The following is an 11,751-nucleotide window of genomic DNA, read 5'->3' on the forward strand; positions in this document are numbered from 1 at the left end:
CCATAGGTTAATTGCAGTTAGGGCATTAACTCATTAGCATTCATTTCATCTCATAATAAAAATTAGGGGAGTCAAAATATAGATTATCTTAATTGAGTTTTAAAAAAAGGGGCCTTGTAACCTATCTTAATTGAACACGCCTTGTAACCTATCTTGATTGAACACATAAGAAGATCCATCTTCAATTAAAAGTAGGAAGCATAAGAAGAGTGTTAGAGTTTTGGAGAAGGTGGGAATCACATTAAGGTCGCTAATATAGATAAGATCAACTCATTGGATTTTCACATTTGATATTATTCTCAAGATGTAAATTGAATCCTTATCCTCCACATGGGCATGCGCATATCGTGCTTAAATAGGCCTAGCCGTAATAAATATCTATGTATGTTAAGGCTTCAAACTATGAAGCTCGTACTATTCATTAGCTTGTTACAAGTCTCTTTCTGGCTCTTAGAGAGTTTATACAGATGTTTGCTTCATGAGGCGAGCATGTTCGACTGAATGAATGACTAGGAAAGCTCAGGAGAGGAGCTGCCCGACATGGGTTTCACGGCTTTCTTTTAGTGATGGTGAGTGAGCTCGACTTCTTTGGGTGAGAAGTAGGATTAGAACGTGGAGAGCAGTCGCATGTATTCCTAATCATAATCATCATCAGCATCCTCATCCTTATCCTCATTCTCTGTTATTTTGCCCTGTCTAAGCGTTGCTTCGGTGCGCCTTATCTCCAAGTCTTCAGCCACTTTTCGAGCGCGCGGCATTACCATACAGACTCTCTCTCCAGCTCTCTTCTATGTGGGCAAAAGTAGGCGGAAGCCCAGAGCTGGTAATGGTTCAATCCTTTGTTTCTGCTTGTTTACGATTTATCTGACGACCTATGACAGATTTCCGCTGCTGAGATCCTCATAAGATCAAAGTGAGACAGGTTTGAACACTTTGATCCTTATGGACAGGCGGTTGTGTGTGAGTGGCTTTCCCTAAACTTCCGAACAAAAGGCATATATGAGGGTCTGATGGATTCGTTTAAGTGAAGCGAATCACAGTGAGTTTAAACGAGCAAGCTTCGAGTAACAGAAACTTGGATACAGGGAAATTTATGCTTTTATGATGTGTAATGTGTATAGTATAATGCAGTTTCTTGGTTTCCCCTTTTTCGTTTTAAAGTAGATGTAATTTCCCCACGCAATGAAACGCATTTTTTATTTTCTAAAACATTTCCAAACGTTGGCAAACGCTACACATTTTTGGCCTGCCGTAGGTGCCGGTCTTAGTGAAGGTTTTGCATTAAAAATGAAAAAAGGGATTTGTGTATTTTTCTAAAATTTGGATAATTTGCTATCTACTTTTAGTTAGCATCATTCCTTTTTTGTTTTGCGGAGTCATTCACTCCTGTGTGTGTGTGTTTTTCTCCCCCCGCTCTCTTTTCCTTGCTATGCATCCCAACTTCTTCTTTTTCATTTTGGATCTTCAAGGCAAGTGTCTTGAACTTTGTTCGACTTATTTTGATGGTGTTTTTGGTCAAAAGGGACTAAGGTCAATTTTTTACCCTATTGTACTTCAAAAAGTTTTTTGTTTGTTGCACAAGGGGCTCAGTCAAGTGTTTTTGTGGAGGGTGTATTTCGTGCAAAAGGGGCTCACTCTGATGAAAAATGAGGCCATCATTTATGTTCTGTAGTGTTTTGCGTGCCATAGTGCACGAAATCAGGCATTATAAAACTTGGGCATGTGTATTTTTATACTAGCCATAATTTTTTTTGTAACACAGATACTTAGGTTTTGATTCGAAACATGTTTGGAAAAATTTCCAAACGTTTTTAAACACGTTTCCAAACATTTGGCAACTGTGCCCCACGTTCACATCCCCCATCTTTGAGAGGCACGAGCGCTCGTTGCCTATGTTGTTAGGCAAGAGGGATTTCGTTGAGGGAATCGAAGTGCCCTACAAAGACTCTTTTCTTTCTTACTGTGAAGCATGTCCATTAGCTAACCTTAGCAATCGTCACTTGAAAACTCGAGCTCTCCATGTAGGTGACCACCCCTTGTCGGCTATCATAGGAGCAAACCTCCTAATAGAAAAATCATCCCAAGGATAATTTTTGTATACATGACAGAGCATTTCAATGATGCTCATTGGTGAGTACGTGCCCTACAAAGACTATTTTCTTTCTTATTTTGAAGCATGCCTATTAATTTGAACTATACAATCAAGCAAGATTTTAATGCGGAATAAAAATAGCTAACTTCCACAATCATTACCTGAAAACTCGAGTCCTCTATGTACGGGACAACCCCTTGTCAGCGATGTTAGGAGCAAACTTCCTCATAGAAAAATCCTCCCAAGGATCATTTTTGTATACATCATAGAGCATTTTAGTGATGCTCATTGGTTGTTGTCATAATGTACACAAAGACTTGTAAATTCTTTTGTATTGAAGAATTATAACTTTAAGCCCTTGCCCATTTGCAGCGTATCATGGGGCAAGAATTGAAAGATATCATGTAGCAAATAGATATTAAAAACTCAATGAGAGTATCATGGGGCAAGAATCGAAAGAGAGAACTCCAAAGCAGTTTGGATGCTAGTGTTAAGGATGGTGTAAATTGCACCATGCATTAGGGAAAAACCCTAATCCTAACCCTAAGGGATTCTCATATATATATTCATGATTGTGTACAATACAACATAGTGTACAGTTAGTCTATATCATGTGCACTCTCTCTCTCTCTCTCTCTCTCTCTCTCTCTCTCTCTCTCTCTCTCTCTCTCTCTCTCTCTCTCTCTTTGTGTGTGTCCACTTTATCATCTAGGATCTAAGAGGATCGATGTAATGATTGGCCTCCCAGGGTGAAAAGCGCCTACTTTAATGAAATATATACAAATCAATGTATTCTACTCAAATCATCTAATAGTTTGAATATAGTCAACTCTCACTAATTTATGGGGAGATGACATATATATATATATATATATAAGTTTCTTGAATTAAAAAACCCATCCACAAATAAAAGCATTGGATAGGCTAGTGAAGAAGCTAAAAGATTTTCACTAAACCAGGCCATTTTAGTCTATTTATGTTCTAAATATAACTGCAATACTTTATTTATGGTTGATTCCTTCTCATGATATTTTAGTCTACTTATGTTCCAAATATAACTTCGTTACTTTATTTATGGTTGATTCCTTCTCATGATGTTTTTAATAGTGTCTTAAGGACTTAAAATCCAAAACCCTATGAGCATCTAAATCATACAAATCAATTCATTGTCCTCAACTTATTTATGTTCCAAATAGAGATATCACTCATTCATCTACGAAAGAGGGCATGCCCACATGATTTTTACTGAATACAAAAAGTCCATGCTAATATCAAAGCTATAAATTATGATTAGTTAGCAATGATTGCCTTTGGATGTGTGCAACAATTACACTATAGATAGATCACTAGTGAGCTTCGTATTTTTGAAAGCATTAGCAAATATTGCCTCCTCTTCATTTATGGTAGATATCTTGTCCATGTTATCTAAAACTTAAAGGATACACACTTGAGCAATTAGTTTCCTTACATACAAACAATAATACACTTTTAAATGTTCAAAATCCACAAAATTCAAGCATCCAAATTAATGCGAACATACACAAATCAATTCTTTTTCCTCAAGTTATTTATGTTTCGAATATAGACAACTCTCAATCATTTATGGAAAATGACAGGTCCATATTATTTTATTGAATATAAAGATATCCATATATATGTAGAAGAAATAATCTTTTGAATGTATACCAAAATCCCAAAGTGCAAAATTGGATTCATTAGTTATGATTGCTTCTATAGGTTCCCAAAATTACATTGTACATATATCAATAGTACAAAATTGTTTTTCTCAAAAATAAGCTAAAGCATCCTCATATCTATCTCAAATGCATAACTTAGGTTCAAAATGAACCAATGCAGTCTCGAAATTCACCCCAAATCGGTGGCTAATAGATGGTTGGTACTTCATAGCATTTCATGCACTTCCCCATGCTTTATATAAAGCCAAAAAATATGGGAGGTAGTGCCTCCCAAAACGCTACATATCCATTAGGACAAAAGGAAGCTCATTTTGTGGCCTTGCAAGAAATTCACAATTTTTCCTTTTTTCTTTCGTCCAAAATATACAAAAATAATAACATACTCAATAAAATATATACAATTACTATAAACATGTCAGAGGATGGAGGAATAAAGATATTCATCTATATTTAACACTCATACCCCATGAGATTTTGCATTTGAGGCTCCTATAAGCCACTTCTTTTTTTGATCGTTTTTGCAGCTGTATGGAAGATTTGTTTAGCCTCTCTATCAAAAACACAGAACTAATCTTACCATATGCTTGTTTTTCAAACTTTCCAAAGCTTGCTGCCATCATCAACACTTCATTTTATCAAAAGGTAATGAGATTGCAAAGCAATGAGACAAGGTTGCTCCATAAAATGGTAGTATGTAACCACAATACCACAGAACAATCCAACAAGAGATGACACCACCATGTTCACATTAATTTAGCAGAACAATGTGCACCTCTTCCAAAACGACTATACATAGGTGCCATGCAAAGAGAGAACATGAGGAGAGAAAGTTTTGCTGTGATTTTCGAGTCTTTTCACATAGGTATTGCTTGCACTAAGAATCTTTTTCACAATAGAGCAAAAAAGACTACATAAAATGACGACATCTCCACAATTGCAAAGTGAATTCCTATGGCTCACAAACATCAATAAGTTGCTCAATTCTAACAAAAGATGTGGAACTCAGTAAACCAAACAATATTTTTGAATTGAAATCGACTCAATCGACATTGTCAAGGACTCATGACATCCTACTCATGCCTACGAGCTTTGTTGTAGTTACAAAACTTGATTCTTTTATTAGAGCCCCTACACATCAATACATAATGATGAAGGCCTTGAAGTCAACTCTCATTGAACTAATGAGATGGATAAAGAGAGAGAACATTTTGCCTTCGCATGAGTTTATAGGGTTGTGTCGTTGTCACCTCAACCATCGTGGCAATCAACTATGAGTGTCTTCCAAATCGCCATGCAACTATTGGCCAATCATTATGCAAAATGCCACCATGTGGTTGCCCATGCACTAGCCTATTGCATGGTCCAATGGGAGCGTACCTTTCAGCCATGTCCCACTTCCCACCAACAAGGAATCACATCAAACCTTAGTCAAGAAATAGCCACCCCATAAGGTTCATGCCAACAATCCCCCCTTGAACGAAAATGGGGAGATCTTAATCAACAAATATGAGAAACAATGAAGAATATTTGACCACAACCACACCAAATTGAGCCACACAGTACTCGAACATATGAAAACGATCTACCCACTAAGGGCCAAGATCACAAAAAACAATTGCATGCTTGCTGAAACACAAAGATATTTTGGCACAATGTCCGAATACTAAAATGCTCAATCAATGCACGATGCGTCAATCATCATCAACCGTGTCAGACAACAGAAATACAATACTTTGTTAATGCACTAGCAAGTCAAATTGATCCACTTTGCAAGATATATGAGCAACATAGTAGCGGACATGTCCACAAAGGAGCAAATACCAGCACCATTAGACAAAAAAATGGTCATCCACACAAGGCGCGACCCATTAAAAAAGCTGATAAAATTGAAAAGTCTTCTACGCTTAGACCATCTTGAGTGATCACATGACTACATTGACGAATCAAGTTGTTGCACATCTCAAAATGCTTCTATTGTATCCATTTGCAATCTCTCATATGGCGTCCTTTCCAATTCACAGCTCCAAGTAAAGATTCTCTTTCATAGAAAATGCTTCGACAAACACCTTTCCCAAATATTCATAGACTTTAGATGCCCAAATCCTTATGATTGTGCTCCAAAAATTCTTAGAAATCTTGTAAAGACTTCAGCTAGCCTCTCTTGGAAAGTTCTCATGACTCCTTATAATTGGGATTCAGAATCTTTTATCACCTACAGACCCTCGAGTATCTTTGCTATCAGTACCTCACATGATACCTCACAGGTCCATGAACTGCAAGAACCTCACGAACCTTGTATTTTTCACTGACTCTCACAACTTCTTGTTGTGATACCAATTGTTGTGATTTTTGAGTCTTCTCACTCACACATATTGCACACAATAAGAATTGTTTTCAGAATAGAGTGAAAAAGGCTACATAAAATAACGTGATCTCCACAATTGCAGACCAAATTCTTGGCTCACAAACCTCAATCAATTATTCTAGCAAAAGATGTGGAGCTCAATATACCAACCAATTTTTATGAATTGAAATCGACTCAACCACAAGGACTCAAGATTTCCTACTCATGCTTATGGGCTTGGTTGTAGGTTACAAGTTTTTACTCTACTACTAGAGCAGTTGCCTACACACCACTACATAATGATGAAGGACTTGAAGTCAACTCTCATCGAACCGATGAGATGGAAAAAGAGAGAACATTTTGGCTTCGCATGAGTTTATAGGTTTGTGTCGTTGCCACCTTAGTCATTATCATGATCAAGTGTGAGTGTCTTCCAAACTGCCATGCAGCTATTGGCCAATAATAATGCAAAACACCACCATGTGGATGTCCATACATTAGCCTATTGCATGGTCCAATGGGAGCATAACTTTCAGCCATGTGCAGCACTTTCAAACACCAATAGGAAATCTCTCTCTCTCTCTCTAAGCCACCTCTCCCTCTCCCTCTCCCTCTCTCTTCTAGCTGCCTTCCTCCCTCCCTCCATCCCAGCTGCCTCCGTCCCCATAGTGCTCTATCCGTCCCTCCCAGATGCCTTAGTTCCAACCACATAGCCCCAACACTAGTCCGCCACTACCCCATCACTTGCCTACAATGTAGTTGTCATCGCCGCTACAACTCATCTCGTATCGCCACCACAACTTGTCTCATCTCGCCATCACAGCATCGACTTCTTTTTATATCGTCTCACCTCCAAGCCTTAGGGTTTTGGGTCTTAAGGTTCAGATCGCTACCACTATGATCTCATAGCTCGCTTCAATTCGGTTCAACTGAGTAGTACAGCTCAGTTCAGTTCAGTCATTTCTTAACATGGTTCGTTTTTAACTCAGTTTGTTAACCCCATATTCGGTTAAACACTTGGCCCAACCTGGAGGTTAGGGCTAGCATGGGTAGGAAGTCTAATATCGGCCATAATGGAGCCTATGCAGAAGTCGTTTGCTACCTAGGCCTTGACCATGACTATCAGGATCTCTTAGTCAACTGTTGTAGCTTTCTCCCTCACTCCTAGTGCAAAGACATACCACCCAATGAAGACCATCTCAAATCCATAGAAGTGCATCTATTACCTAGAGCTTGAAGTTCGAGAGCTCAAGCTTTGGTCAAAGGGAGGGTAGCAAGAGTTAAGATCTTGAGACCAACACTACTTCAGAGGGAGGGAAGAAAGAGTTAAGATCTTGAGACAAACACATTAGTTGAAGGGCAGATGGATATGGATATTTGAGGAGCTCACGTTGACCCAGCTACAACAAATAAATAGTGAAATCGCCAAAGTAAAGGAAGCATGCAAAGCAGGCAAATTGGAAGTTTCTCTAGATATAACCCAAAGACTCTCACTCCTAAATTGATGTTCAAAAGGTCACCTTATGATAGTACTAGAATCTAGTTCTACCCTATAATGCTTTGAGAGGAGCCGAGCTTTGTGCACTCCCTCGATCAACTTTTGAAGGATGTTCTTTGTCTCATAGTTCCATGAGATCTTCTGTAGATGCTAATCTCTCTCTCTCTCTCTCTTTGTCTCTCTCTCTCCATCCATTCTACCTCTTTCCCTCCCCAACATCCAAAAATTGGCATTGGCCAAAATGTACAACAGAATGTGATTTGCAAGGTTGGGAAGATCCCAATCTTGCAAATTGCATCTGCCCAACATTGCAAATTGCTTTCTACTACACACTCTAACCAATGCCAATTTTTGGATGTTAGGGAGGGAACTAGTTCTTCAAGTTTAATGTTTTGCATTTTGTAGTGCTAGTTAAAGGTCTATACAAGTTGTAATATTCATTTAAAAAAGAACAAGGTCCACCTAGAGCAAAAATACATTAGGAAAAAAGGGAGCTCATTTTGGGGCCTTTTAGGGTTTCGGGAAAACGTCTCTCAACCAATGAGGAGAAGGCCAACGTAACGTAGAAATTTCACAAAAAATGGCAAAAATATGAAAAGAAAATAGTACTTTATATTGTTACAAGCGTGTGGCATTAATGAGAAGATTTGTTTTTTATTCTTTCACGGTTCGCCTATCGTATCAAGATATGTGGATCCAAAATTGAAATAGAGCTCCATTTTGAAACCTTCCCACAGGGTGACCCAAAACAACCATCCACTTTCTCTTGTTCTCCAGTGCCATTCTCTCTTCAACAATCATTCCTCTACTTTCACCATGACAGGCCATTCCATTCTCTCTTTGACACACATTCCTCGTTGCGTCACTGTTGTTGTGATGCTCTTAAACTTTCAAGACAATAAGCTCCTTTCACCTTTTATTCGCTTGTTCTCAATTTCATTCATTTTTATTGGTCTTACTATTTTGGTGTGTGTTTCTTTGACTTCGTAGTTATTAGAGTGAGGATTTCAGATGGCAACCAAAAACTTTGGTCATGCCACTAGGAAACGGTCTGTCGCTCTACCTGGTGAAGATGTGGATGTACAAAGTATCTCTTTGCCATGAAGACCTACAAAAGTTTTCAATACTGTGAATGTGGACAATAGTTGGAAAAGGATAGCAATGGCAAAAGGAGATTGGGTTCTAATGCAACCCAACAAGCAGAGAAAGCAACAATCAACTAACACTTTTTTAGCTTCTTGGAAGGGCAAAGTGAAAGATTTTAGAGTAAAAAAGAAAGGCACAAGATGCATTAGAGAGGTTCAGATACAACATGTCTACATGCACCGAGAACTTGTATTACAAGATTATCTTGCTTATCTTCCACACCATAGACCCAATTGTAAGTGTATTTGTGTAATGAAATACTTTAAATGAAATAATTGTTTCTTTCCATGATAGACAGTCTCTTTGTTTTGGTTCAGATATATATTCCTCATCATATGAAGAGTGGCAACCAATGGAGTGCATACTGGGATTCTTTGATGCCTTACATGGTGCTATTGGGGAGCTACAGTACAGAGGTAGAAAATCAACAATGCTGGTTGAATCGGGTATATTTTTTTAATATCACTTTTATCAAATGATGGACAATGCTCACTCACACAGTTTATTAAAAAAGATCCCAGTGTGGAATACAGTTGATTGGCCAGTCCCTGATGGCAACATCACAGAATCATACAAAGCTAAACTATTTTTGGAAGTACATCATTCCCTGAAACCAAATATTGCTACCAGGATAGTTAAAATCAATGTTTTCATGCCACTTACAATTTTTGTAGAACTTTTTCATGATTATTTAGTTAAAGTTTGTAAGAAAATGTTGACTTTCAGAGAAAAAGGGTATGATGAAGTTCCAATTCTAAAATTTTTGGATAATGGTTGGGATAGAATGGTGGCCAACAATGTGTATTTTGAGGTTACTCATAACTCCATCAACATTAAGTACATGATTGCCTCACAAAACTTTATTTTCTCTTTTTACTATAAACGCAACAAGATGAAAGGCACAAAACTTGTGGCTATGGACCAAGACAAGAGGTCATTAGGTCCAATAATTGAAATCAATGTTATTGAGAATGACATGCTTCTAACATCCATCTCACTGGGACAATGCTGCACTCTCTATCAGTTACACAATGACATTATTATGGAGACTGAGAACAATATCCATAAACAATTTTCATTCATTTTGAACAACAGGAAAGTAAGTTGGTTTCCACCTTGTGTTTCTCCTAATTTGACCGTGATGGCAACATCATAGAATCATATAGAGCCAAACTATTTTCGAAAGTACAGCATTCCCTGAAACCAAATATTGCTACCAGGATAGTTAAAATCAACGTTTTATGCCACTTATAGTTTTTATATAACTTTTTCAAGATTATCCAGTTAAAGTTTATAAGACAATGTTAACTTTCAGAGCAAAAGGGTATGATGAAGTTCCAATTCTAAAATTTTTGGATAATGGTTGGGATAGAATGGTGACCAACAATGTGTATTTTGAGGTTGCTCATAACTCCATCAACATTAAGTACATGATTGCCTCGCAAAACTCTGTTTTCTCTTTTTACTATAAATGCACTAGAATGATAGGCACAAAACTTGTGGCTATGGACCAAGACAAGAGGTCATCACGTTCAATAATTGAAATCAATGTCATTGAGAATGACATCCTTCTAACAGCCATCTCACTGGGACAATGTTGCACTCTCTATCAGTTACGCAATGACATTATTATGAAGGCTGAGAACAATATCCGTAAACAATTTGAGCAATAGGAAAGTAAGTTGGTTTCCACCCTGTGTTTCTCCTAATTTGACCCTGATGGCAGCATCATAGAATCATATAGAGCCAAACTATTTTTGGAAGCACAACATTCCCTGAAACTAAATATTGCTACTAGGATAGTTAAAATTAGCATTTTCATGCCACTTACAGTTTTGTTAGAACTTTTTCAGGATTATCCAGTTAAAGTTTGTAAGACAATGTTGACTTTCAGAGAAAAAGGGTATGATGAAGTTCCAATCCTGAAATTTTTGGATAATGGTTGGGATAGAATTGTGGCCAACAATATGTATTTTGAGGTTTCTCATAACTCCATCAACATTAAGTACATGATTGCCTCACAAAACTTTATTTTCTCTTTTTACTATAAATGCAGCAGGATGATAGGCACAAAACTTGTGGCTATGGAACAAGATAAGAGGTCATCAGGTCCAATAATTCACATAATACAAAGCTATTGAAATCATTGAATCAGGAGCAAAAGCAAAATTCAATGCAAGGACATTGTAAATAGAACAATTCACATAATACAAAGCTATTAACTCCAGGTATTACTTATTGAAATCAAGAAAAGAAAGTTAACATTTGATGTATTAATACAAAATGATTACAAGTATCATCCATTTTTCTATTATTACTCAGAATATCTCTCTTGACTTTTTGGAGTGGAGACTCCTTCTGAGAATCTCCCACATGTTGCTCAGGTTGCTACTGTTGTGGATCCTGCTGCTGCTGTACATCCTACTGCTCTACATCCTGCTGTTGTACATCCTCCATCGGTACTGCCTCCTCATGCATCGACTCTTCCTGTTGCTTTGGTGTCCTTGCTTCCTTGTCCATGGGCTCGGGCTCAACCTCTCATGGTGCTTTGATGTCCCTGCCTCCTCATGCATAGGCTTAGGCTTTTGTAAAAGTTCAATTATAGGCTCTCCTTCCACATCCTTTGAGAATTGTTCAAGCATCTCATCAACACCGATACCTTCAAGAATATGTTCTAGATTGCCAGTGACAGGGACATTCTAAACCTCTTGTTCAACTCGGAGATCCTCAGGGCCTTTTGAGCCCTCTCCTATATGGACTGGCTAGTCTGGTGCTAGACAAGGGGAAGAGAGCTCTAGCAACTTAAAAATTGTCTTCTCTCTGAAGCTATGTGCATATTCAGAGCCAAAACTATCCTCTTTCATATACAATAAAAACAAAGAATGTTTTCAATCTTTTTTGTATCAATGCATTGAATTTAGAACTTCTCAAATAGTATGCATTGAAAGTATTCACAAATTCAGGCTGTTTCTCT

General features: G+C 37.7%; 1 long non-coding RNA gene across 3 annotated transcripts; it reads left to right on the plus strand.

The window, feature by feature from the left end:
* The first annotated feature begins 398 nt into the window (after positions 1–398).
* LOC147887016 (uncharacterized) lies at positions 399–11,001 on the plus strand. 3 transcript variants are annotated; one of them, XR_015543228.1, is made up of 3 exons: positions 399–569; positions 702–823; positions 10,834–11,001. It is a non-coding gene; the product is annotated as an uncharacterized LOC147887016 (long non-coding RNA). The 3 variants fall into 3 exon arrangements; XR_015543227.1 differs by lacking the exon at positions 10,834–11,001 and adding an exon at positions 2,465–2,591; XR_015543226.1 differs by lacking the exon at positions 10,834–11,001 and adding an exon at positions 951–2,456.
* Positions 11,002–11,751: the final 750 nt, after the last annotated feature.

Source organism: Dipteris shenzhenensis, chromosome 23, assembly GCF_047967505.1.
Source record: "Dipteris shenzhenensis isolate YYH24624 ecotype China chromosome 23, Dip_SZ_1.0, whole genome shotgun sequence".
NCBI lineage: Eukaryota > Viridiplantae > Streptophyta > Polypodiopsida > Gleicheniales > Dipteridaceae > Dipteris > Dipteris shenzhenensis.